The sequence below is a fragment of the Vidua macroura genome, chromosome 1 (assembly GCF_024509145.1).
Source record: "Vidua macroura isolate BioBank_ID:100142 chromosome 1, ASM2450914v1, whole genome shotgun sequence".
Classification (NCBI taxonomy): domain Eukaryota; kingdom Metazoa; phylum Chordata; class Aves; order Passeriformes; family Viduidae; genus Vidua; species Vidua macroura.
Window position 1 is genome coordinate 32,286,776 of NC_071571.1, and position 25,566 is coordinate 32,312,341.

The 25,566-nt window shown below is 38.3% G+C and overlaps 3 long non-coding RNA genes across 5 annotated transcripts; 2 read left to right on the plus strand and 1 right to left on the minus strand.

Annotated features, from left to right (window-relative positions):
- Positions 1 to 2,692: 2,692 nt before the first annotated feature.
- Positions 2,693 to 8,261, minus strand: LOC128804597 (uncharacterized). Of its 2 annotated transcripts, XR_008436120.1 has the most exons (4): positions 8,172 to 8,261; positions 4,896 to 5,009; positions 4,357 to 4,410; positions 2,693 to 2,954 (listed from the first exon to the last, which is right to left on the minus strand). It is a non-coding gene; the product is annotated as an uncharacterized LOC128804597 (long non-coding RNA). The 2 variants fall into 2 exon arrangements; XR_008436119.1 differs by lacking the exons at positions 2,693 to 2,954; positions 4,357 to 4,410; positions 4,896 to 5,009 and adding an exon at positions 7,273 to 7,385 and having other exon boundaries at positions 8,172 to 8,237.
- Positions 8,262 to 8,340: 79 nt separating this feature from the next.
- Positions 8,341 to 14,448, plus strand: LOC128804585 (uncharacterized). Of its 2 annotated transcripts, none has more exons than XR_008436116.1 (3): positions 8,341 to 8,404; positions 10,222 to 10,288; positions 14,105 to 14,448. It is a non-coding gene; the product is annotated as an uncharacterized LOC128804585 (long non-coding RNA). The 2 variants fall into 2 exon arrangements; XR_008436115.1 differs by lacking the exon at positions 8,341 to 8,404 and adding an exon at positions 8,411 to 8,509.
- A 6,449-nt stretch (positions 14,449 to 20,897) lies between these two features.
- Positions 20,898 to 24,207, plus strand: LOC128804594 (uncharacterized). The gene is made up of 3 exons (XR_008436118.1): positions 20,898 to 20,977; positions 23,702 to 23,865; positions 23,974 to 24,207. It is a non-coding gene; the product is annotated as an uncharacterized LOC128804594 (long non-coding RNA).
- Positions 24,208 to 25,566: the final 1,359 nt, after the last annotated feature.

Below are 25,566 nucleotides of genomic sequence, written 5' to 3' on the forward strand. Positions count from 1 at the left end.
TCAAGTCATAGGAGCAGAGGTTTAAAAATGGCAGAGGTTTAAAAATTTTACATTAATTTCTCATCAGGTATGTATTGTGTTATGTGTAATTCACAAGGATTAATGCCTTTTTGGTATCAGTTTCTAGGTTATTTGGGTGAGAGTTTCTGACTTGCTTTTACTTCTGCATAGGAAGAAACAGATTAATTGATTATCAGGTGAGATGAGCTGCAGCAGAATTTGTGTTCAGCAGTGACAGAATTAATTTTGGAAGTGGATCAACCTCCCCTCTCTGAGCACTCAAGAGCATTACAGGTGAGGAAGTTGCTCTGATCAGTATTGATTTTGAAACGCTGAGAACCTGCTGAGGGTGTTTGCCTAATGTGAAGCATTTTATAGTTGGAGACCTAGCAGCAGCAGATGAAGTTTTAGGTTACACTTCCAAGTGAAGCTATACAGCTGACACTTGTAGTTCTTAACAGAACTTTTGATCCTGGTCTCCTAGATGTTTTATTTCCAGAGGGGAATTATTATCTAGATCCTGGATTTGAGCATTAGCTTTTATTTTATGGTACTGTGTTTGATGACTGACAAGACTTCACCAAGCGCAGAATATTTTTAAGTCAAGTGTTAATGAGAGAACCTGCAATTAAAAAGCAGTTTACTATTAGAAATAATATATTTTCTTCTTTTTTACTTCAGAAACATTACTGCCCCTAATTTTGACTGTGCAAGTGTGTGTGGAGAGGGAACATTTTGTTGGTAGTTGGGCAGCTTGTCTGTATAAATTCCAGAGATTTATTCATCCACACATATATGAGATTGCATTCTTATGAAAAATCACCAAGGTTGCAGTCTGCACATAAGTTTGTGTAAGGTTGAAGCAGCAGTAATGAATTGAAGCATTCAAATTTTCATGGAATTACTCAATTTCCAATGGATTCATTTTTCAATGCCATTAAGAAAATGTTTGATACACTTATATTTTTTTAATGCTCTGATATACAGATTGGTGTCTAATTGGAAATGATACTGGATAGGCAGCATTCCATGGCTTTTTATTGCTGGAGGCTCTGTGAGCATCCTGCTCCTTCAGATGGAGGAGAGTTGTGGTGTGTTGTTTGTAGGTTTTTTTTCCTGTTTTAGAGTTGGTTTGGGTATTTTTCCCTGGGTGCATGCTCAGAAGTTATGCTGTGCAAATCCACTAGGTGGTAGGCATTAAGCATCTTCTAGCTAATTGTTTAGCAGAGAAATTTTAACAGTGTTTTGCAAATATTTGAAGGGCTACTGAAATACTGCTAGTAAGTGTGTTGATTGAATTCTGAGGTTTAGCTTAACGGGGTTTGATGGTCCTCTCTTCTGTTGGGAACTGGAGCCTGCTTCTGCATGCTCAAGCTGGTGAAATTGCTAGTGTTTTAGATTACTGTGTTTATAGTATGAAAAATAAATGGGAAGAAATAGGATGTAACTTAGAGGATTCTTTCCTTAAGGACAGCCTGGTGGAATACATGCAGATACTCCTCTGGTGTGACTAGTGCTATTATTTTTGTAAATAGAATGTGATATTGGACATGAAACTGTTACTGATCACTTTTCTCTGCTCTATTACCCACTTTGGGCTGCTGTTAAATGGGCTGATTTTTTTCTCTCTCCTTCAGTGTGTTCCATTTGAACCTGGCTATTACCTTGCCCTGCCATTTTCTACCCATGTGTATCCTGGTGTATTGAATCCCAGCAATTAAGAAAATGCAAATGAATGATTTAAATAGTCTCCATAAATACAGCACAAACCTCTTCCTGGTACTTACTTATAGGGAAGCATATCAGTACAAAGCTCATGCCACTTGGCTCAGTTGAAAATTGCTGTTTAAACAGCTCATTGTATGGAATGAATGCTGTTCACTGTAGCAGCTCTTATGAAAGTAGGTTTATAATTTTTATAAAATACTGTTTGTTCTGGATTTTTTTTTTTTTTTTTTGGCCTCTGTATTCAGTAATTACAGTGTGAAGAAATTCAGGTCCCAGTCTGAACTTTTGCTGTGGTGTGTCTGTAGTGAGTGCCAGTTCAGGTTGTGGCATCATCATGCATAGTTCTACAAAACTGGTTAAACTCACGTCCTCACCTCCACAATACCTGCAGCCCTCAGAAAGGGGAGGCCACTGCTGTTCCAGCCTTAGTGGTGCTGTCAATCATTTTACTTGGTGTTCTACTTGGTTGCTCTTACCTCTGCATTTCAAGGGTCAAAAGCCTTACATTCAGAAGCATTCCTTGGCTGCTCACCTTGTCTCTTAATACAGATTCACTTTGTTTTCTGTTTCTGATATTTTTTTCTGAGTTTGAGTAGTTCTCTGAGGACCATTATAAATTGAATCCCATTTGGCTCTTTATCCTGAAGAGCATGACAAAGTCCATTGGGGAGAAGTAACAAGAATACAAATAACTTCTTATGAGCTGTTAAGCTTTTTGTGGTGTATTTTTCTTCCATGCTTTCAGTTTAAAAATTAGAGTTGATGATCTTTGCATGAGATTCTTTTTTGCATTGCATTTTCTAGTAGACATACTTGCACTTGATCTCATAGGAAAGTGGAATGTAAAATAAAGCAAAATATTCTTCACTGGATACAGACAGAGACTTTTGTAGTAGAAATAATTTTACACCAGTAGATAGTGCTAATTTCTGTGAAAAATGAATTTTGATTTTATTGGGTTATATGTGGTCACAGTATTCATCAGGTATGCAAACCTGTTTTTGTTTGATTCACTTGACACACAGGAGCTGACAGCTTCTCTGGAGATGATGTATGGTCAAGATTCTGAAGCAGATGACTCAGGAGGTATTTCATTACTTCTTTGAGTGGATGAGTGTTAAAATGAAGAAATTAATTGGTGTCAGAAATAATATGGACACAACTCTGCAAATTCTTGCTGACTGGTTCAGTGACATCCAAAGTGTATGAAGAACAATCAGTCTTTCCTGTTGGTGAAAATGATGAAATGTGACACTGTCTATCCAAGCTTGTGAGGCACAGGCATTAGTAGGGACAACTGTTTGTGGCAGGGAGATTGTGCATATGTACAATGGCTCTAAATCTCAGTGTCTCAAACCAGAGTGAAAGGTAATGCATTGAGGAATAGAGTGTTAATTTTTCTTTATTCTTGGTGCAGTGAGCTGGAGATTATACAAAATATGTCCTCTCAAAAGAAAACAGGAATGCCAGTGCTTTTATGCAAGTATAATTTTGGGCGTGCTCTTCCACCTTGGTTGTGTGACTGAAATGCTTTAATTAGTTCTTTCAAGCTGCCTTTGGAGAGAAAGATTTCAGATTTTAAAAGGTTTTAGTTCAAAAATGTTTCTTGATGAAGAATTACATAAAGAGCAGCCAGTCTCACTGGATGTATTGTAGGTACAGTCTGTAAACAAGTACATAATAGATTTTCTTTCTCATTGAAATACTGGGTGTGGAGAATTTATACAAATAAAGTGCACACCATTCTGCATTCTGATGCTCTGTCTCAGTCTGAGTTGTAGGAGGTTCGGAGCAATGAAATTGGCTGCAGGTTATTTGTCTTAAAAGGAGATGGATGGTGCAAATGGATTACCATTCATTGAGTTCTGCTTGTAAAGAAAGCACAAAGTAGGGAGGTAACTTAGAGACCTTCTTACCCCTGTGTTTAATATCTATGCTTTTTCTCAGTTTAGGACTCAATCTTCCTGGAAGGACTTTCAGCTGCTCCTTCTCCATTCCTGCAGGCCCAACTTCTTCAATCTCCTTCTTGTCACTATGATCCATAAATATTCTCTTTGTGTCTGCACAACCTCCCTGTCCATGTCAGCTGTACATAACAACAAGGGCTGTGCCCTCTCATGGGGAATAAGTTTTTTGCTCTTGCATTTCATTGTACCCAGAGCATTTACTGTAGCCTGATGCAGCAGTTTAGACTTGGTGCATGTCATGTAGAGTATAATGTTAATGAATGTAATTACTTACAGCTGTTTATAATCATGTTGGTTATGAGAGGGGGCAAACAAACATGCAGGTGGGTTTCTGTGATTGCAATTCAGAGTGATATTCTGCATGTAGAAGCATGGCTGAAGTTTAATATAGTAACAACTTTGGTTTACTTATTTCAAATCTGAATTTTTCTGCAAAAACTTCATAGGTACAGGAAGTGTACACAAATTTGGTATGGATTGGTATAGCACTAGTTGGTAGATGAAGGAAGATGTTTTCATTTATCCTTCTTTGTCATTTCAACTTTGCTATGCAATTTTTCCATTGCAATTTAACTTCTACCTCCTTTAAAAAAGGGTGAGAAATTGTATAGAGGAAATGCTCCTTTGAAGTGTTTCCTTTCTCTTTATTTTCAATACTTACTCCTCTCCCTCTTTTTCTGAATCCAAATTCACCTACAGTAGCATTTATGAGAATCTATAAAATAGGAAATGTATAGGTTTGGGTCAGTGACAGACAAGGAAAATTTCAGAGACTGTATGAATTTTTTCCAGTATGAATCTCCAGGCTTTCAGGAGAAAGTCTGTTTGAACGCACTGTTCAAGGTTTTTTTTTTTTTTGTTTTTTTTTTTTTTAAATTTTTTTTTAGTTCCGTTAAGCTTGAAACAATAAAACATTTCACAATATTTAGTGGAATACACAAGTTTGATAGGTACATGAACAAAGTGTGTTTTGCAGGTTTCTCTTATGTGTATCTTGCCTGTTAAATACAGCACCATATTTCTCTTTTAGTTCTGGTTGCCAGATTAATATCTCTTTTTCTGCTGATATGAGCAACAAAACTGTACTAAAAACAATGCTCAGTGTAATTATAAGCTGATCTTACGGATTTTTCTTTTATAAGCTGATCTTTCTATATTTTATATCTTGAAGTTATTTCTGACTTTTATGAAAGTACTTACGGTTTCCTGGTGAAATCTTTAACCTCGTGTCACACTTGATAAACTGTGAAATAGATCCCAGGATGTGTCTTCATCTCTGGCAGTACCATATAGGAATGGAAATCTTGTCTACTGCTGTGTGGGCAGCATATGTTGATTTTTGACATGAAACTCAATAGGAGAGGGATTTTGACTCTTCTACTGTTTCATATTATGATAAGCATAATGAGATTAGGAAAATAAAACCCAGTCAAGGGAATAATTAACTTTATTTTTGCCTGGTGAATCTCAGAGCTGTTCTTTCTAGAAATTGTTATATTACTCAAGTGTGAGGTGAGATCTGACACAAATCCTGATTATATTTCCAGGAGGTCTAACTCTTTGCATTTCTTACTTGTTTGTGCTGTCTGACTGATAACTTCTTATTTTCAATTGCAAGGCTGATTGCTTGGGTAGACTTGGGGTTTTTTCCTTTCTGCTCTTTGAAGTGTTGATGCCATAAGCATCTTCAGATGCAGAGGAAGTGGTTTGCAGTAGGGATGAAATTCTTGAGTTGGCTTAACTAAGAAATATTGGGAAAGCTGGTTCTTCCTTCTCTATGTGCTGAGAAGCTTTCTTTGAGCTTTACCAAGATTATGTGCATGTGCTGAAAATAGAGTGAAAATTCTGTTTGAATTAATGGGGTTTCCTCTCTGGGTCCATGTGTATACAAAAATTTACTTTTTCCAGTCCTAAGAGAAACAGTTTTTCATCACTTTCATTTTACATGGGACAAGTGCTTTTGCCTTACCAGTACTCTTTTTCTGTGCTGGTGTGAGCCTTTTTCTTAGTTATTTACATTTTCCAAAAAGCATTTCCTCCATTCTCTTTTGCTCACTCTGAGGTACTTGCATTGTCTCTGCAATGACAGTCCCTGCTGTGCCAGAGAAGGGCCACTTCAATAAATACTGCATCTGTCCTTTGATGTGGCATCATACTAACAAAAAACCAGGAGTTTATCTTGTGACTGCTCTTGGTGATAGAAGCAGTGACTTACACTCCTTGTGTGCTTTAATATTCCACATCTATTTACCTGTGCTAGCCTTAAAAAACTCTTTAGTAGCATGTGGAATATGAAATTGTACTTCTGCACAGAAGTACCAGGCAGTTTTATTCTGTTGAAACTCTTGGATGAACTCTTTGACTTGCTAGCTTCCCTTTTTGAATCTCTATAAGAAGAGAGAAAAATCTAATAATCTTTCCATTAACAATGGAATTTCTCAGTCAAGGTTTCACATCTTAAAGGTTGGTGTGTATAAATGAAGAATGACTCTCAATCTTTACTCTCTCTGTCTCTAACTCAATCAGGAGCATGATGAAGCACAGAAGTACACAATAAGTACTATTATAAGTACTTACAATAAAGCTATAAATAAAGTACTTACAATAAAGTTATAAATAAAGTAATCACTGTCATACAGAATAGATCCATGGCCAGTGTTGAGGTGAGTTTATGCCTTATTTATTTCTAAACCTTTCTGATACAATTTCTTTTTGATGAATGTCTCTTTATCTTTTTAGAAGAGAATTTTAGGAGTACATTGGTGATGAGAGGTTAGTTGGTTTAAAGCTTCAGAATCCCAGTGGTACATTGCCTTAGTCAATGCTTCATTTCATATGTTTGAATACAAAGACAATTTCTTTAAAAATAATGCTTTGAAAGCTGGAATCTCTAGATTCGTGACAAAATCAGCACTATGTAGCTTAAGGGGATTGAACTTTAAGCAGAAAGTTGGTTTTTCAGAAGATTTTTAATGTAATTAAAATTAAACTCAATAAAAACCCTCTTCGGTGTGGAAGGATCCTGAAAAGCTGAATTCGAATAGGCTCCAGGCTGTTTCTTTAATGCATTTGAGTAAAATATTAAAGTAGAAAGATTTAACAATTTCTGACTTTTTTTTTTCCTCCTAGTTCAAAAAAAAACAGGCACAGGAGTTGTTGAATAGAAGACATGTTATTCACTATTTATTATCTGTTAAGAAAACTGTGAAAAGCTTAGAGGCCCAGTAGAAGTGAAAAAACCAGACTTTATAGTGTTGGAATTTTTGTCTGTGTTGTTCAGATGGGTTAAGAAACATTAATTTTGTCTATTCCAAGTAAGAGGTAACAATGTAGAACAGTTTCTGTTTTCTGAATTCAATTTTGCCTTCAAATGTGGAAGCTTTACAGGCCCCTGAGACCAAGCTTGAGTGGTTTAAAAAAAAAAACAAACCCAAACAACTCCACTAACCAACCATCAAGGAAAAAAATAAAACTACATAGACTTTTCTGTTTCAGTCTCTAGCCATGACACTTTGCTTTTAACTAATTCCCTCTGGTGATAGGTGCTGTTCACAGCATGAGCAGTTTTGTTCAACTCTTTCTACTGTGCTGGTTACTTTTATCTTTGTTGATAAAGTGTGCATCTTCTCCTTGGTGACAGAAGTCAGCTTCTGTTCCAGCTTTCAGGGTTCCTCACTATTCCTCAGAGAGCTTTAAAGAAGGTAAATACTACTTCAGCTTTGCTGCTGTCAGCTTGATTGTACATTAATTATTCTAATGATGATGTTTAAGGAAAAAAAGAACTTGAACCTTTGCCTCTGAGCATTGTAAAGGGGCAGTAAGCTCCCAAGAGAGCTTTAAAATGAGATGCACTAAGGAAACCTATTGGGAAAAGGATTCTTGAGTAATGAGGTGACATGAAGAAAATGCCTGCTTATGGGAGAAAAAAGTGGATGAATTATGGAACCTGGTGTTGCTGGTAGATTAATGACATTGCTGTGACTTTTATATGTGACCAGCTAATTAAAATAAATTTTAAAAAATCTCTTTGTCTTAGGAAACAAGTAGGCAAAAGGCTAGAACATTCAGCTTGTCATATAAATAAAGGAAACACCTTTCTCAGTGATTAGGTTTTCAGAGATTCTCTTGGGTTTCCAGGAAGGAGACTGAGTAAAATATGCATTTGAGAATACATTCAACTCCAGAACTGTTATATGGAAGCTGTTTTCAAATCCTGATGTAGTAGATTACTGTTGCTTGGTGTAATAGCAGAATGAGAATTATACACAGACTTTGTTATTCCTAATGCAGTCTGATGATTGCAGTGATTTTGAAATGACATAATAAAACTTCTCTTTTACTTAATATAAAAATCAATTCCAACTGTCATAGACAGGGAATTGTACTACTTGTTGACAGCTGAGTTTTCTGAGAAGTCATTCTAGGTACAGATGGTGTAATTGTGAAAAGCACAGGAGCTGAGGATGACTTACTTACAGCTGAACTGAGCAGCTCATGTGACAGAGCAGGAACATTTCACCCATGGTTCACAGCCTGGATCAGATTTGTTCCTTCTCTGTAAGGGTGTCTGTACTGCTCAGTGCTCCTACTTTCTGTGTGGTCACAAAAGGATGGAGCTGGCAACTGATGTGTTACCAAGGGGTCCTGCCAATCTGCAGACTTGAATCCTCCAGTCTGGCCAGAGCTGGTGCTGGCTGAGTGGGGGGCAGGTAGAAGGGGGAAGGGGGTAGAAACTCAGGGTCTGGCTTTTATTTTGACAGTAGAGAGTCCCAAAGTATGTTGTAAACCTGGAGGGGGGAAGCAACCAGTAACAGGTAAAAAGCAGGAAGGCAGAGAAGAAAAAATAGGCAACCTGGCAGAATGAAATTTTTCAAAATAGTGCTGAATGTCTTTTTGTATTTGTAATTTTTTTTTTTTTTAATCTGAGAAAAATTGGAGTTTGTCTTCTTTGCCACCTTATGAGCTTTAATAGTTTCTTAGTGCTTGGTATGTTAGGAAGGAGGAAGCAGCCAACTTTCCTGCATTAGGTGATGTGTTGGACAGCATCTCCTCCACGTCCTTGTTGTATTCTGGCACTGTATTTCTGCCTCCCCAACTCAGCAAAGCTCCTAAAATTGAAAAGCCACAAGCTGCCCAGCCAGTGCTCATGTTCCCATGCAATGATTTTGCATGACAATTCATAGATTTGAACTGGTTCTCTGAGTACCAGCTGGAGCTCCAGGTATATGGGCAGATCTTTGTGGGAAATACTGGCAGTTCCATCATCTCTACAGTTATTCAGTAAAGCCTCCTCTGCTGTTGCATTTTAAGAACAATTCCTAAAAGAGATGTGAACTGCAAGCTGATGGGTAACGGCCACCAGCTTAGAAGGTGATGCTAATTCATATAGAAGTCACTCTTCATTGTGTTTTATTCCCCACTTACAGAGCAGTTGCTTAAAATGAAGTAATTTTTCTATTTGGATAAATGAGTGATAAAATAGATTAACTTAAGTGTAGCTTGATATCATAGGTGTTTATATATTATTAACATGGTAGGATTTAGATAGAACACTTTTGCTACCATTATTCAGATCTTGCTCTGTTCTAGAGGATTTTTCACACAGAAGGTTTTTCACACAGAAATGAGAACTGAAGAAAATGTAAAAAAACCCAACCAAGCAAAAAAAAAAAAAATGCCCCCAAAAAACCCAACAAAAACCCCCCATCAAAACCAAAAGGAATAAAGACAGTTTTACAAATGATTGATTCTTCTTGAAGAGAATATCTGGGGTGCAGCAAGATAGGCATTCAGGAGCCTCATCCAAGTTTGCTGGGTGAATTTCAGATTGCTCTGCGTGTAACTGATGTTCAGCTCAGACTTGGTGTTGCTTTGATCATTTGATGGAAAGTTCTTAGTATTGTGTTCAGCAGTTGCCAGTTTCATGTTGAGCATCTGAAATTGTGTTTCCCTCATTTCATAGCAGTGCCCCTTCAAAAATGGAGATAGTGATTTTCCAAGGTCTCTGCTGATCTGTGTCCCAAGAACCCAGCACTGACTAAACACGTTTCCTTTTGCTGTCTATGTAATCTCTCAGGACAGAGGCATTTTCAGCCTAACTTGCAGGCAGTGTCTGAAAAATACTGTACTCAAATATGCTTCTAGGCAATAATGAAGACTGGGGGGATTTTACTTGGTTTAGGAGTACAAAGTTCACTTTTGTCAGACAAAGTGTGTTTATCTCAGCATTTCTTTAGGATAAAACTTGGGCAGGGACTTTTCAGTCATATTTTTAAAACTCTATTTCTTTTGACCTCTTAGAGTTTCTTCTAACATTATTTTTCCCTCTTGTTTCTGTGTAGGGGATTAAGCCCCTTGCCTTTTACCCTCCTGTAAAATTAGAAAAAAAAAATCTTTCCTTGACATTTTTTCATATCAATACATTTTCATTTGGAACCTAGTGAATCTCCTTGACTGATGTTTGGTTTTATTAAGCTAAAGGGGTAAACCCACCAGTGTTATGTATTATATATCTTTTAATTTACAGCTTTGCATTCAAAACCAGGAATTTGGCATAAAAAGAAGATGGAACACATGAAGTAGAGGTTTTCATGGTAAGTCAGTTGTCAGATGAGGACGGAAAGGCTGTTCTTGTATAGAGGTTGTTGGTTGGATTTTAAAGTGAAATATTTAATTTGAAGTGCTGGGCTGAAAAAATGTTCTTAATTGACTATTTGCATAATTCTAGATAGCCTGTACAAATAACAATTGAGAAGGTAAGAAGCCCCAGAGTGCTCTTAATATTTAACTCAGATCTCAGAAGGAGCAACTAATAATTGAATTATACTGTGTTATAGACTTAGAGAATAAGTAATAGAGATTCAGCCTCAAAGGAGGAATTTGTATTAGAAACCTATTTTTTTCTGAAGTCAGGAAGTTGACTTTTTTAATCTTTCTTACTACACAATGACTGCACAGTGTTTGAGCATTATTAAAGCAGCCAAATTAAATTTTAATAATGTAAATGCAGTTGAAAAAGTGCACTGTGCCCTTATTCTCTGTTTGGTTTTTCTTTTTTGTGCAGCAAGATTTCATATGCCTCTGAAACAAAAAAAGATAAGTGAAGCCTGCATGATACAAATTGTTGTTGATGTTTTCATTCTTTCTACTCTCAACTGTTATTCTCTGCCTGCCTTATGACAGCAGCTGGTGTCTCCTTGAACTCTATTTGCAGACCCTTTTCTGAAGCTTATCCTTGCCTAGGGTCTCAGTGACTCTTTGAGAATAACAAGTAGATCTGTGCACCTTCATGCTTCACGATTTGGCTCTTCAACTTTGAAGTCAGTCTTCACTAACTTACCTTTCTCTTGGATGCTAATCATTAGCACATAATTTTATAGCCTCATATCTGTGCGTTCTTTACCTAAGTGCTTGTCTTTCCTCAGGTTCATATTCTTGTGCAACTATTTTCTATAATTTTTCAGTCTTCTGGCCAGGAGTAAGGCCAAATAATAAATCCCTCTTTCTTAGTAATACTTGTGTATTAATGATTTGCCAGCTTTCAGAGATGACTGTTTAAGCGTGGAGCTAAATTACAAGAGTTGTGTTCATTATGAGCTGAATATGTCCTGTTTACTGCGTTTAGGTTAAGGAAATGTCATGATCCAGTACCAGGCCAACACAGCTGCAGTGGTTTCAGTGTCCTGGCAGGGCAGCTTATGTATCACTGCATATCACCTACACAGTACAGTAAATAATCTTGTTTTGTTACATGACTTCTTTACAGTATCTCTTTTAATACTTTCACTTTGACCATTTTCTGCAGTGGTGAAAGCATCACTGATAATGTACAGGACTGTCTAACAAATCCTTCTGCAAAATTATTTCCAACAGGACACTACCACGGAAAACAGAAGAATAAAACATGCAACATTTGACCAGGGAGGTTATCCTGTAAATAGTGTATCTTATTGCTCATTATAGTTGAATGATTTTTTTACTAAAAGTTAAGTGAATCTCATGAAACACACAATACTATAGGAAAGAAGATTCAGTACTTCATTACTGAAGATTAGGGCCAGCTAGGGGGTTTTAAATGTATTTCACAAAACTTGTACAGAACCATCTGCCCAGAGCAGCATTCAGGATTGTTCATAATAATTCTTAGATACTAAAACCCTCTAACTTTCTCTCATGTGTAAGGAAAACTTTTACTTCAAGGATGTAGAAAAGATTACTTGGGACATTAAAATTAGCTGCTTCATTTCTGCTTTCCATAAAATTTCTGCTGTGACAATATTCTGTAAATAAGGTCTGAAATATGCAAATCAAAATTTTAATGGCAAGTTTTGGAATATTATGCTTCTGTGTTCATCTGTTGCAGGTACCCTCTGAAGTGCAAAGAGCTGCTCTTATCTCACAATTAATTCTCGTAATTAATGAATTTAGCTGGTATTGTTTCTAGCAGGGATTAATAAGTTTTACAGCTATTAATAAGAGCAAATTTCTTCAAATTCTTTTACCTGATGAAAAGAAACATTTGAGTTTGACTTTGTAAGGTGATACAATCCTAATCAACCTAGCACTGCTGGCAGTTTTTAAGGATTCATTCTGGATGTGTGTACATTCATGTGCCCCAACCACTAAAGTTCTCCAGAAAGCAATCTGTGCTGCCTGCAGAGCACAGAAATACAGATGAGAGTTTTACTAAGAACTGTAATACCAATAAATATCTTTCAGCTGTTTCCTGGGGAGTCTTTTAGACCTCTGGCTGTTAATCCTTGTCCCAGTTCTTGGGGAAAATCTATTTTGCCTCAAACTGCTTTATCTATAATCAGCTTAGTCAGAATTAATCTCCATGCCCATCTGCAGGCTCCTGACAGATTGGTAATTTCACTTCCATCTCAATCTCATGCCCAGAGGAATTGCACACTTGTAACTAGTAAAATTTTTGCTTTTTTTTCAGCAAATGTAAAATTGCCACAGGAAAATAATGTAAGGCTTTAAAACAGGAATATTAACGTTACGTAACTGTGTAGCAGGAGCAATGTTTAGCAGTAATATCTTGCAGCCACTCATTTAGCCACACCAAGATTCAATGTTCAGTCTGTTTCAACATGCTGTTTTGTGTATTAAAAAAAATAAAAAAGCAAGTAAGATCAAACACAACAAAATGGAGTAAACATGACGAAATGTTGTCCTACAGCCGTATTCCTTGTAGAATCAATTTTCAGTTTCCTTGGTGTGAGAAGGGGATATTTGTTGTTGACAGACATTTGACAGTATCTTGATATGCAAATACTCAAGTACAAAGCTTTTCAAGCTCTTCAAATGCTCAGATTTTCTGCACTTTAAGTGTGTAATCATGGTTCACTCCTGTATTTCTTTGCATGCGTTTGGATCCTCTTAGCTACAGATTTTCCTTCGAGCATTTAAAATATTTTATTAATGTTGAACAATCCTTTATGCCTGCAAGAGACACAGTTTTCAGATCTCATCTTTTAACCTAGATTTCAGGTTACTTGGGACGTGACTAATAATTAGTGAAACAGTTGGAACTGGCTTGATTCTGTCTTCAAGTTTTTGACTACTTGTGTACAATCCCTGACATCCCATATCCTTCTCTCTGGGTGAAACAGGGATAGGTGAGAGATGTACAGTTATCTTGTATTTTGCTGTTAATATTGACCCAGGTCAAAGGAGCTCCTGGCTTGGAGACTGAACGAGCAAGCCTTCCTGTGTAAAAATTCTGTTTCTGTTGAGTTTTGGTAATTTATATTTCTAGACCAGCATCTGAGATTGTCTTTCTTGTAGCCTCTTTGCCCAAATCCAGTGTGTCCTCTTCCTGCTCACAGCTGGTATTTATGCATATGTGTAGAGCTGTGGATTTATGTTTTGTGTATGGAGTCTAGTGCTGCTAATGTGCAAAGTATTTAGGCATGTAATCCCTTCTGATAAATCCAAAGAGCCTAAGTGTAAGTGATGGCAAAATAGCTGCTGTTGATTTAGAGTCCATTACTTTGTGCTCTTCTCCTCCTTTGCTCCTGTAGAGAGATAAAACAATATGACAAAAGTTAATAGATAAAATTATAAAATTATGAATGGCACCTATTTAATTTGTTCTCAATAGAAAGACCAACTTGAGTATTTCTGGAATTTATAGTAGTTCAGTGAATTCATATTTCAAAATTTCAAAACCTCACATTCTTCCGGCTGGCACTGGGTTGACAGACCTGGTGCTGAACATTTGCTTGAATTTTGTTGTTAACGAGCACTATGATGTTGCTGTCCATTGGGAATGCTATGGTACCACATCTTTTGAAGGCTTTAGACCCTAAAAACTTACAAGATGTGTTCATCAAATGCTTGGTTGTTATTTGTAATCGAGTTTGTTTTGCTTACTGATGAAATCCTTCTCCCTCTGTTTGTAGGATGATAAAATGAAATCCCTTCCCCTGAATTTGTTCTGCTGTAACAGACTGATGCCTGAGCAGGTGCTGCGGAATGATTGCTTCCTCACAGTTGATGTGATTCCAGTTTCACTGCACCCAGGTGAAGAGTATGAGCCACATAAAAAACAAAATTCTGAGACAACAGATTGAAAAAAAAGTGATTAACCAAGGAGAATGGAGCAAACCCTACTCAAGAGATGAAAACTTTTCCATCAGGTGTTTTGAGACTTCTGTTTTGAAATCATTGACCTGATCTGAAATCCTAAAGTATAAAAGGTTATATATAAATTATAAATGGTAGGTGCATTAATTTTTTGAGATTATACAGTCTTCACTGTGTTTTCTTTTCAGTGTGTTTTATTCTAATTAAGTATTTGGAGTTATAAGTATGATTTTACTGGTTGTATTCTGGTTTGGTTTGTTAGCTTTTTTCTTTACTCAAATGTAGGCTTTAAATTTACAGAGACCAGTCCTGTTAGATGCCAGAGATGTTTAAGATGAAACTTTAGTGAGTTGGTTTTTTATTGAGTTTTCTATCCCTCTTCATGCTCTAGATCCAGATAACATATTCCTCTTAAAGATGTTATAGGATATTTTTTTGCTGAAGAATTTTTTTATTGCATAGACCAGTTGTTCTTACAGTACCTGCCTTCAGGATTTAAGTAAACACCCCAATATTCTGCTTTGAAAACTGGTAAAAGAAATGGCGAGCACCCTTCCTCTTTTCTGTCTTTTTGCCTTTGAAAAATGCAATTGGCTTTCTAGAGAGCAGCCATTTTTCTAGTTGCTCCTTTGCTGTGCTGCTGCCAACCAAAATATTCTATGCACACCTTTGCAAAACCTACTGTTTTTGCAAAACCTACTGCTCTGTGTGCATATATCACCTGTTACTAAATGTTTTTTTACAGTAGCTATGAGGGTGTGATTTTCATGAATGGGTTTGTTTGGCTGCAACACTTGGCTGTTGATATTTCTATTGAAAAATTTTGTCAGCTCTTTATCTGTACAGGAAATTGTTGCTTATCTTTATGAAGGTTTCCTTTCTTCTCAGGAAGGAACAGGTCAGAGTGTGCAGTGTTGCTGTAGCAGTATGTTTAGCCTCTGGGTGTTGCTCTTGGACAGCACTGTTGGCAGATTGCTATTTTGCAGGAGAGTTACTGAAGCTGCTTGTAGTTGGATGTACAATGTCAAAATACACTATGTAATAGGCAAGCAGCAGCACCAGGGGAACTGGGGAACCCTCAGGTACAATAATACTGTCCACAGTGGGTAGAAGATACCCTTGGCAGGCTCATATTTGATATTATTCTTGGTTTTCTATCCTTAAACAAAAATTAGATTTTTTAAAATATGGAATAGTGTGTAAGATGCTCATCCTCTTTTCATTATATGATGCTGATTTTTTGATTTCTGTAAAGTGTACCTAACCAAAGACCGTAAAATACTAAAAGCATTTTTATGACATAAAAATATTTTTATGTAAAATTTTTGGTTAATGTGATAAATATTTTCATTACAGAAATCACAGAAGAATAATACCTTGTCACTGAATATAAACATTTAAGAAGTCTTGTGGAATGCTTTCCAAATACTGATTGCACTCTTTCCCTATTAACTAACATTTTAATAATGTCATTATTAAAATTCTAACTCTAATTTCAATGAATGTTAAACCCTGAAGAGAGGTTAGACTAACCTGATTGTTTGTATTATACTGTGTAACAAATGTCAGAATAAATATTTGCCTGGTTTTCCTGCTCCAGAATCCATGCAAACTAAAGTATACTTAAATCCCCAAACTGTTAACATTCTTGGTTTTCTGAAACCAGAAGTCTTCATTTATGCTTGATTTAAAAAAAATAAATTGCAGATCATTCAAAATGTCTTTACCAGCTGTATTATGAAATTTTTTGTTATGTATGAACCTTTTCTATTTGAATTAAACATTGATTAAAGTTTTAGTGTCACAAGTTCTGTTTGTTTCTATGTTGACATTTTTCTATGGTAATTTTGTAGCTTCGGCTTTCTTTTCCTTCCTTATTTGCCAGAGGCCTTAAGAAAATAGGTGGCTTCAGGGCTGTGTTGTGCAGCTCTCCTGCCAAAGCTGAATACTAATCTATGGTAATGGACTGCCTGCTGTGTGGTTTGAGACATCCCTTTCAGCCACATCTCTTCTGGCTGGAAATGGGTACTTGGAGGATAGGGAAAGGGAGGCTGAAATGATCCTGTAGGAGCCATCTGCCTCCTTGCTCACTTGCTGTTTCTTCCAAGAAGCCCAAAGGAAACTGGCCTCACTCTTCCTTGGTGTTAGCAGTCTTAGCAGAGTCCTTGCACAGACCAGGATGCTGAGGGCCTGTCAGGGGCTGGGTGTTGCTTTACTGGGAGGTAAGGTATTCAGCCTTTAGCAGTAAGCCTGCAGTTCCAGCCCTAGGTGTTGACAACTTTCTTTTGTGAGGACTGTTGCCTTTGATACTTGTTCAGAGTTATGTTCTCTTCTCACTCCTCACCTTGATGCTCACCTCTGGTCTGGAGACTCCTGCTCTTCTGTTCTTCATGCCCACCTTAACATCCATAATAATATTACCACATCTTTCCAGGTAGTTTGCTGCTCACTTCATTAGTATTTAATACTTGTGCCTATGTAGTTTTGAGAAGGGTTGGGGTGGATATTTTGTACTTCAAAATAGATTTCTGCTAGTTAAGAGTCCTTCTAACTAGCACTTGCAGGCATTTTAACATATGCACATATGACAGGTTAAATTATATTCCTACAGGTTAAATTATATTCCTTCATAGGTATCTTCCTCAAGAACTTTCCCTCAATGGGCAAAGATTGATTTCATCTGCAGTCACTGAATTTCCCCAATTTGCAAAGAAACTGGCATGAATTTATCCTGATTTCAAATCAGAAGTCTGATAGCTTGCTAGCTGATGACTTTCTAGACTGTGATGAATGTTTGAGAGCCTCATCTTCATTCATATAATTTAAAACCCTGGTGAAAACTTTCCTCAGATTTCTGGGTGTGTGCTGACAGACACTAAGATACTGTGCTGTGCTACAGCTCCTGCAGCAGTTGTGTTGGACCGTGTGCTTTTCACAGCAGACACACCATGGCTAGATAAACAATTTTCAAATTGTCCTAAATCTGCTGCTACCACATGTGGCGATGGCACATGGGATCAAGTGTTGGAGTTGGGTTTTGGCAGCTCTAGATTCAGGGTCTGCAATACATCAGGACCACACCATGTAGAAGGCTGAGTTAAAATGCAGAATTGGACTTTTCGTAAATATAGTTAGTATGTTATATATGCCTAGCATTTGTGTGTTAATGCTGTAAGTTATGTTACCAACAGGTGGAGAGAAACAAGATTTGCTCTGCTGTGTGAAGATGTGATGCTGGTTTATATTTGTCATTGTGTTGCCAGCAGCAATTTAGCTGCCTGAGACGCCCTGGGTGAGACCCCCTTGCACTTCCTGTACTGCAGAGATGGGAAAGCTTGCCACAACTCCCTGACATGCCTTTCTTCTCTTGTGAACTTTCACCTGTTCAACTTCCCTGCAGCCTTAACAATTGGTAGCATTAGTACAAGTGAAGCAGACCAGATCTGTTCTGTCTCACCTTGGCAGTCCTGGTGTGGACCAGAAGTTTTTGGTACTCTGAAAATGGTATTACAAGTTTAATCTGTCATCTTAGCAGCCCTCTGGCTTCTTTCTGACCTCCTTTTCCAACTCCATGGCCTGTTTCAGCAAAGCCAGGAGCTGTACCACCTGCCATTGTTACACTGGATACTGACAGACATGACAGCTCTGGAGAGAGTCCTTGTTTGAAGTCAAAGAAGATGGTGAATGTGAGCCTTGGGGCTTTGAGACACAAGATGATATTCCTTTGCATGTCTCAACAGCAAATTTTGCCCTTATTAGGTGTGTCTTGGGTTTTCTCTTCTCCCAGATGTGGCCTAGGATGCTTGTACTGTAAAAGTGCATGTTAGAACCTTGGGTGCACGCAGTTAGCTACAAGTGCTGAGGGAACATATACATTCCCCCTCTCCATCGCTTACTGAGCCCTCCATGCACTGCTGCAGCTTTTCTTTCTAACCAAATTCTTGAGAAGTTCTGTTCTCTCTCCCTACTCTGGCAATAAGGTTTTTCTGCTGCTCTCAACGACTGTGGTGTTAGCAGAACCTGAAGACCTGTGAAATGCAAGTTCTTAATAGTGTTGTCTGATGTACCCTGGAGTGGGTTATTGCCCTGCCCAGGCAGCAGAGTAGATACAAGGACAATTCTTGAAGGAGAATGAGAGTTATGTATCCAGTAGACAGTGTTTCCAGTGTCTTGAAGCTCTGTAGAAGGATTTTTAAATGGTAATTAACACACTTCAAATTTTTATGCTGTGTTTGCATGAACTGTGGTAAATTGCAAGCTGTGCAAGTCCTACCAGCTGAAACACTGAATAAACACACAAGAAGCCTTGTGCAGTGTAAAAGTCACATGCAGTGTGAATCTGTATAGCCAGCACAACTCAGAGGATTTCTTTGTGTACAAGTGTTTCAGTTTCCAGGATCAGTTTAAACTCCCTCAGGGGAGAAACTGGGAGAGCTCTTCTGGAGCAAGTAGACTGAAGATGGTTTGGTCCAACTACTGTGATGAAGGCTGGGTTCAAAGAAAAAGCCCCTACTGGCCTCTGGATCAGGAGATGCAGGTAAATGCTGATGGAAGTAGAAGTCATGTTATTTTAAAAACCTTTTTTTTTTTTTTTTCCCTCATACTTTGTTTAAACTTCCTCAAGCTTTGTTTAAAGTTCAAACCTACTGTTGGGAAATGCAGTTCTGGTCCACAGCAACTTTTCTTCCTTATAGTTTAAGATAATTGTCAAAATGATGATTCCACAGGAGCAAAGCTAAGCTCCCCTTGAAGCTGGGAGCTGCTAATCATAACCTAAGCTGTTTATGACTGGCAGGCACAGTAAAGGCCACAGTTTCCAACACATCACATGAAAGAAAGAAATATGTCAAAGTTGTTCTGGTTGGACAACAGTATGTTTACACTAATGTCCTTTTCCTAATACTTTTTTGAAACATTTTGTTAACCAGAGCCTGACTTTATGATGTTATAGTTACTTTATTATATTACAGTGGCATGTCTTCAGAGCTGCTACGTTCTTGAGACATCTTTTGCTGTTGGGGCTTTGTAGTTCAGTCACTATGGCTTGATACACTTTGTATTTCAGTATTAATTCCTTAAATTTCCTCTACAAATGTTGCTATTGTAGATAGTGAGACTATTTTGGTGCTAGTGTTCTCTTGGAAGCACTGTTATTTATTTCATGGTGCCATTTGCAAGTAGCGTAATTGCTAATGTACATAAACTATGAGGCTGAACATTTGGGTATTTTGTAGTGATTTGCCTTTTTCCCTCCAACTTAATAATAGACTTCCAGCCGTGAGTGCTGCAGATTTTCCCACTGTGTAACTATGAAAGGGCTATTCTTTAAAGATAGGATCAAAAATCTCACTCTTATTTATAGTCTTCTGTTCCTACTGCTGCAGACGAAATGGTGTGGAGAACTCGGGGAGATATTGAATACCAATGACTTGGTTTTTGAATGCCTCTTTTTCCTTCCTGGGTATTTTTGTTTCAGTGAAAGTGTCTCTTAAAAAAGGTTTTGAAGGGAAGCTTAATAAATATGGACTGGAACTTGCTCTAAGTAGCTCATCTGAGGCATACTTGGTAGTGCCTATACATACCACCCATACACTATTTCAAACACAAGTAGTATGTAGTATTAGCTCCTGCTGCTCCTAACTCTACCAGAAGTTACAGTTTTAGTCCTTTGCAAGAACACAGTGTCAGGAAACAACCTGTTAGTGCTGTTAGGTGAGCCAAAATGCTGAATCTGGTTTATTGAATACTCGGTGCATTGAAAATTTCCTAGTCAGAGCGTGCTGACAGGTTGGCAAGTTGTGTTAATATCTTAATACCTCAGGGCATTTATAAAGTTAATCTTTTGACATTATTATTTGCTTTTTGGCTCAACATCATGATCAATTTTTTTATCTTTTAAAAGTTACGTTTATGACTGTAATTTAATTGATGATAACTACAAATTATACTAGCTGCAAAGCAATAAATAAAAGAAATGCAAGTAGTATAATTTGGGACATGGTAATCTTAGTAGCCTGAGTCATGAATTTCATCATCTGCTGCAGTTAGTATAATTTTATGATTCATAAATCTATTCATTTCTTTTTTTAGTGTGTCATCAGATAAACAGCTCAACAGTAAAGTGGTAGAATTGTCTTGTCTCACCCCAGTTGTAGGAGAGAAGGCAGATCTGATTGTTCCTATGTATGTGTAGTAAATCTGTCTCTCTGACCTCTTAAATCTGCAAAACAGCTTCCTGTGCTTCAATGTAGCACTTGCTCGTTAAGGCATTCAGATTACCAAATGACCACTACCTCTACCTAAAATTTATAGTTTGTACAAATTGTTTAGAAATGCATTTGTTCATTGGCTGGAGGTGACCTTCCACTACGGATCAGTGCACAGACACTTGCAGAGTGATCCTGGGCTGACTTAAGCAGGAAGCCACCAGCATTTGCTTAATGTTAAGTCAGTGTTACTGCAAAAGTACTGTCAGGCCCTCAAATAGCTGATGGCTCTAATTTAATTACAGAAAATATGCTTTTTCCTTTACTCTATGTGGATTCACTTACAATTTACAATCCTCAAGTGGTGTGATGTGTTTTGGAATGTCCCCTCTTTCTAGGTGCCATGCCAGCCACAGTACCTGCCACCTACTAAACCTGAAGTTTGGAAAGCCCTAGAGAAAGGATCAATCTTTAGATAGATAGGTAGGTAGAGATACATTATTAAATCAGAACTTGCCTTAATTCATGAGAATAACTTTGCTTTAGTAATGTTGCTTTTTCAGGAACTAGTGGTGAGAAGAAACAAGTTATGTGGCATATAAATATATGACCAGCATCTTTGAAGCCATGGTCATTCATTATAAAAGCAATATCCTCAGTTCACAAAATCACAGTATCAGTCAGGTTGGAAGGGACCACATTTGATCATCTGGTCCAACGTCCCTGCTCAAGCAGGGTCTTCCTAGAGCACAGGGCACAGGATTGTGTCCAGATGGTTCTTGAATATCTCCAGTGAGGAAGACTGTCTGGGCAACCTGCTCTAGTGCTCAGTTACCTGCACAGTAAACAAGTTCTTCATCTTCAGGTGTAGCTTCCTGTGCATTTGTTTCTGCCCATTGCCTCTTGTCCTATTTTTCAGCATCACTAGGAAGAGCCTGGCTCCATCCTCTTGTCATGCTCCTTTCAGATACTGATAGACACTGATGCATAAATAAGCTTCTGCTAAGGTAAATGCCACACAAGCTGAAAGTGCAGGGACACTGGCTCATGGCACTGTCTTGGCCAATTAACGACACAATCACAGCGTGACACGAAGAGGCAGCACTTTTCACTGACCCATAACCTGGGTTTTAAAAATGCTTGCCAGGGTCCCTCTCTGCCATGTGTCTGTCCATGTTAAGGACAGCTGAAACTATCCTGCCCTGGCATGCATACAGGTATGCATTTCAGTATTTGCATTTAGATTCCTCTGTGACTGCTGCTTTCTGGTTTTCATTTGATTCACCTACATCTCTGCTCTGTGGGGCTCTGTGAAAAGTGCTTAGATTGTGCCATTGGAAAAGATATGTTAATTCTGGAATGGTCCAGGAACTATCAGCCACTGTGTATATCTCCAAGTTTTTTCATTGTTTTTAGAAATCGTAGTGTGATAACTCACTTCCATTTGCATAAGTTGCTGTGCAAGATGATGCCACTTCTAAAGATTATGCAAAATCATGTATTTTGACCATGCACTGGTCATATTAGTAGACTAAAAACCAGATTAAATTAGATTTATGAAATTAAATGCCAAACAACTTCAGCATAAATAATTGGAGAAGACAGAATTTTTTAAGACTTAAAACATGTCTTCATTACTTCATTCATTCATTACTTCAATGCTATGTTCTCTCGTTTCAGTAAAATAACAGAGAAACTCTTTTTGGCCAAGGTACCTTTTCCAGATTTGAACATCGGTCATCAAGGAAGAATAAAAGCTCACCAGAGATAGTTTAGAGAGGAGTATAAGAAAGTCAAATGTCTGCAAACTTGGGTCTGTGGGCTAGAAAAAAGACTAAGGTAAAGAGAAGGTTTAATTCTTCAAAGAGGCAGAAATCTAGAACAGAGCTGTACAAAATGGAGTTGTTCCTGTGTCTTTCCTTTGGGGATAAATGGATTGAATTTTACAGCAAATGAAGTTAAGTTAGATGTGGCTTCAAAATGAGAATAGGTTTAGATCAGATAGTAGGAAGAAATTCCTTACTCTGAGGGTGGAAGAGATTACCCAGATAAATTGTGGATGTCCCATTCCTGGAGGTGTTCAAGGCCAGGTTGGATGGGGCTCTGAGCAACCTGGTCTAGTGAAAGCTGGTGGGTGTTTGAACTAGATGACCTTTAAGGTCCTTTCCAGCCCAAAACACTCTATGACTCTGTGATATTAGGAGGAAAAACCCCATTCTGATTCAGCATAATTAAACTCTGGAGTGTATGGCTTTGTAGTGAGCTAATGTATCTCTCTGACAGAGTGTCATAGATATGTATAGTTACTATTTAGTGGGGGCTGGGCTGGAGAACTATTTTCTGTTCTACTTGGCTCTGTCTTTTGAAATTTTTTTTTTAATGTATCACTTTGCCTTCAGCCATCACTATTTAGGTAGGTTGGTTTCAGCAAGAAAAAAAATGTGTGAACTTGAAGTACCTTGAAGTAGGTAAATTAAAAAGAAGGAACCTGTGTCTTAAACTCTCTGTTGCAGATGGTAGGGAACAGAGACCTAGGTTAACTGCATGCAATTGAGATGTGTCAGCCCAAGGTAAAAAGTGGCTGACATTTTTCCTTTACTGGAAGCTGCACATGAGTTGCTTTGTACCAAAGGCAACCTGACATTTGCAGAGACCTGCAGTACTCAGATTAATAGGTTATACTTGCAAGGATGACTTCAACAAAGAATTTCTCCATTATAAGGTCTTTTTCAGTACATCTCTAAATCTGTTTTAAAAGTTTTTAATCTATTTTATGCAAAGGACTGCTGTCCTTAGCTTGTTGTCAAATCCAGTGCTGCAAGCAGCAACTCTCTTTTATGGCCAGAATGTTACTGGCAGATGATTAGCAAGATACTGAGCTTTGTTTGGATACAGGGCTGAAGATACCCACAAGTGCCTCATCCTAATGGACAACATTCTATTTAGAGTATGCTGCCTATATGTCTTTCACAGGGGAAAACCTGCCAGATAACACACTGCCCTCTGGTAAATTGTCATAGGGGTGGGCAGGAAACTGCATTTACGTCAGTATTTGTATGGGACCCACCTGCCTCCCAAATATCTGCTGTAAATAGGACTGACTTTGTCCCTTGAGAGAGTTTACCAGGATCTTACAGGTTGTTTTTATGCCTCTTATTTTTTTACAAACAGTACCTGACTACAAAAATAGTGTATCTTTCTATACAGGTCCTAATTTGCTGTTGATTTCCCTTTACTGTGCTTGTTTGGCATAACTGCTGCAGAGGTACTTACATTGATCCAGTCACAACTGCCTTTAGACAGAGAAATAAGCAGCAGAAGGAGTGGAACTTCTGAGAAATGCACCTTCTGCTTTTGTTCAGCTGTTCCTGGTAGGAGTAATATTAATAATAGTACTCAAGTATGATGCAAGCAGACTTGTTTTTTAAAGGGAGCAAAGTGTTCCAGACCATTAGCTCATGCTGTATTTTTGCTAACAGCCTCTTTCTCAGGAAAACTGAAGATCAGAGGCTGAGGGGGAATCCTGAACCAGGAGAAGATAAAGAAACTCACCTCACTCTTTGTAAGGTTGGAAGGGGCAGCAGGAGATTGTCTAGTCCTATCTCCTGTCCAAAGCAGGATCAACTACAGCAGGCTTCTCTGGACCATGATCAGTTGGGTGGTAAATATCTCCAAAGATGCAGACTTCAAATGTCTCCATGCAGTTTGTTCCGTTATTTGATCAGCTAGCTTGACAATAAAAAAAACCATTTTTCTTATGTTTAAATGGAATTTCTTGCATTTTAGTTTTTGCCTTTTGTGTCTTTTCATTAAGAGTTTGGTTCACTTTGTTTTACACTCTCTTATCTGATATTTATATACTTCGATAATATCACCCCTGAGCCTTCCAATTTTCAGGCTATGAGCTCTCCACCTCTCAGGGAGTGGCAAATCTCCCCCATCCACGTAACATTTTCATGAATCTTTGTTTCATTTTCTCCGGTATGTCCGTGTCCCTTTTGTAGCTGTGAGCCCAGAACTGGACCTCGTGGTCCAGAGGACTCACCAGTGCTGAGTAAAAGGGAAGGATCACCTCTCTCCACCTGCTGGTGAGTGGCACAGGCAGGTGCTTCCCCTCTGCCCCAGTAAAGGGAAGATCCCTCCTGAGATTTCTTGAAGGAGGTGTTTGGATGGGTTACTGTGCACTTGCAGAGCTGGGCATCTGTGTAAGTACTTGGAATGTGTTTGTGATCTTGGTGACTCATGGGGGAAAGTTTGAATCTGAAAATATTTGGTGTAGTTTAACTGGAAGGGAAACCTTTTCTTACTTGAATGACAAAGGACTGCTGAGGTGATCAGCTCTGTTGCAGGCACATTCAGCAGGGGATGTGGGGATCATGATGACTGGGGGACAGTTTCCTGGACTGGGAAAACCCCAAGCAAGCTCAAGGTCCCACCAGGAGCTGGCAGCTTGTGCTGGCAAGTCATGAAGGGGAACAGGAGTAAGTAAGGATGACCACTCCAGAAAGGGCAGCCCTGGCTCTTTGCCGTTTCATCTTGGCATCTGAAATGCTAACAGGGCCATACATGCTAATATAATTACTGACATCTGACACTTAAAACCAACCCAATCCCCCCATGGCAGCTCAGTGGTGGTGCTCCTGCTCGCCACTGCTGGATGGTGAATAGCAGAAACAGGGTCTGGTTGATGCAGGTTGAGAACCTTGCCTAAAGTGAAGCATCACCAGCATTTCCGTGATAAGCACCTTATTTTGGTTTCTAGTCTGTAATTTCATATTCTGAAGAACAGCAAGTCCTTGGAGGGCAGATGGGAAGTAGGTGGAGGGTGGAATGACCTGGGACCTGGGAAACTTGGTACTAGATAAGCATCCTTTCTGCCATGTATTGCTGCCAGCTAAGTCCCACTAAGTACTGAGCCACTGTTCAGCTAAGGTCTTGCTGAAGATTAAGTATTCCTGTTCTCCAGCAGACAGGAAAGGGACAAGCTTTGAGTATTCCTATCCACCATAAATTCAACTGAGGAGGCAGTGCAAGGTGGGCAGTGTGCTCTCCAGCTGTGACCACTGAGAGAT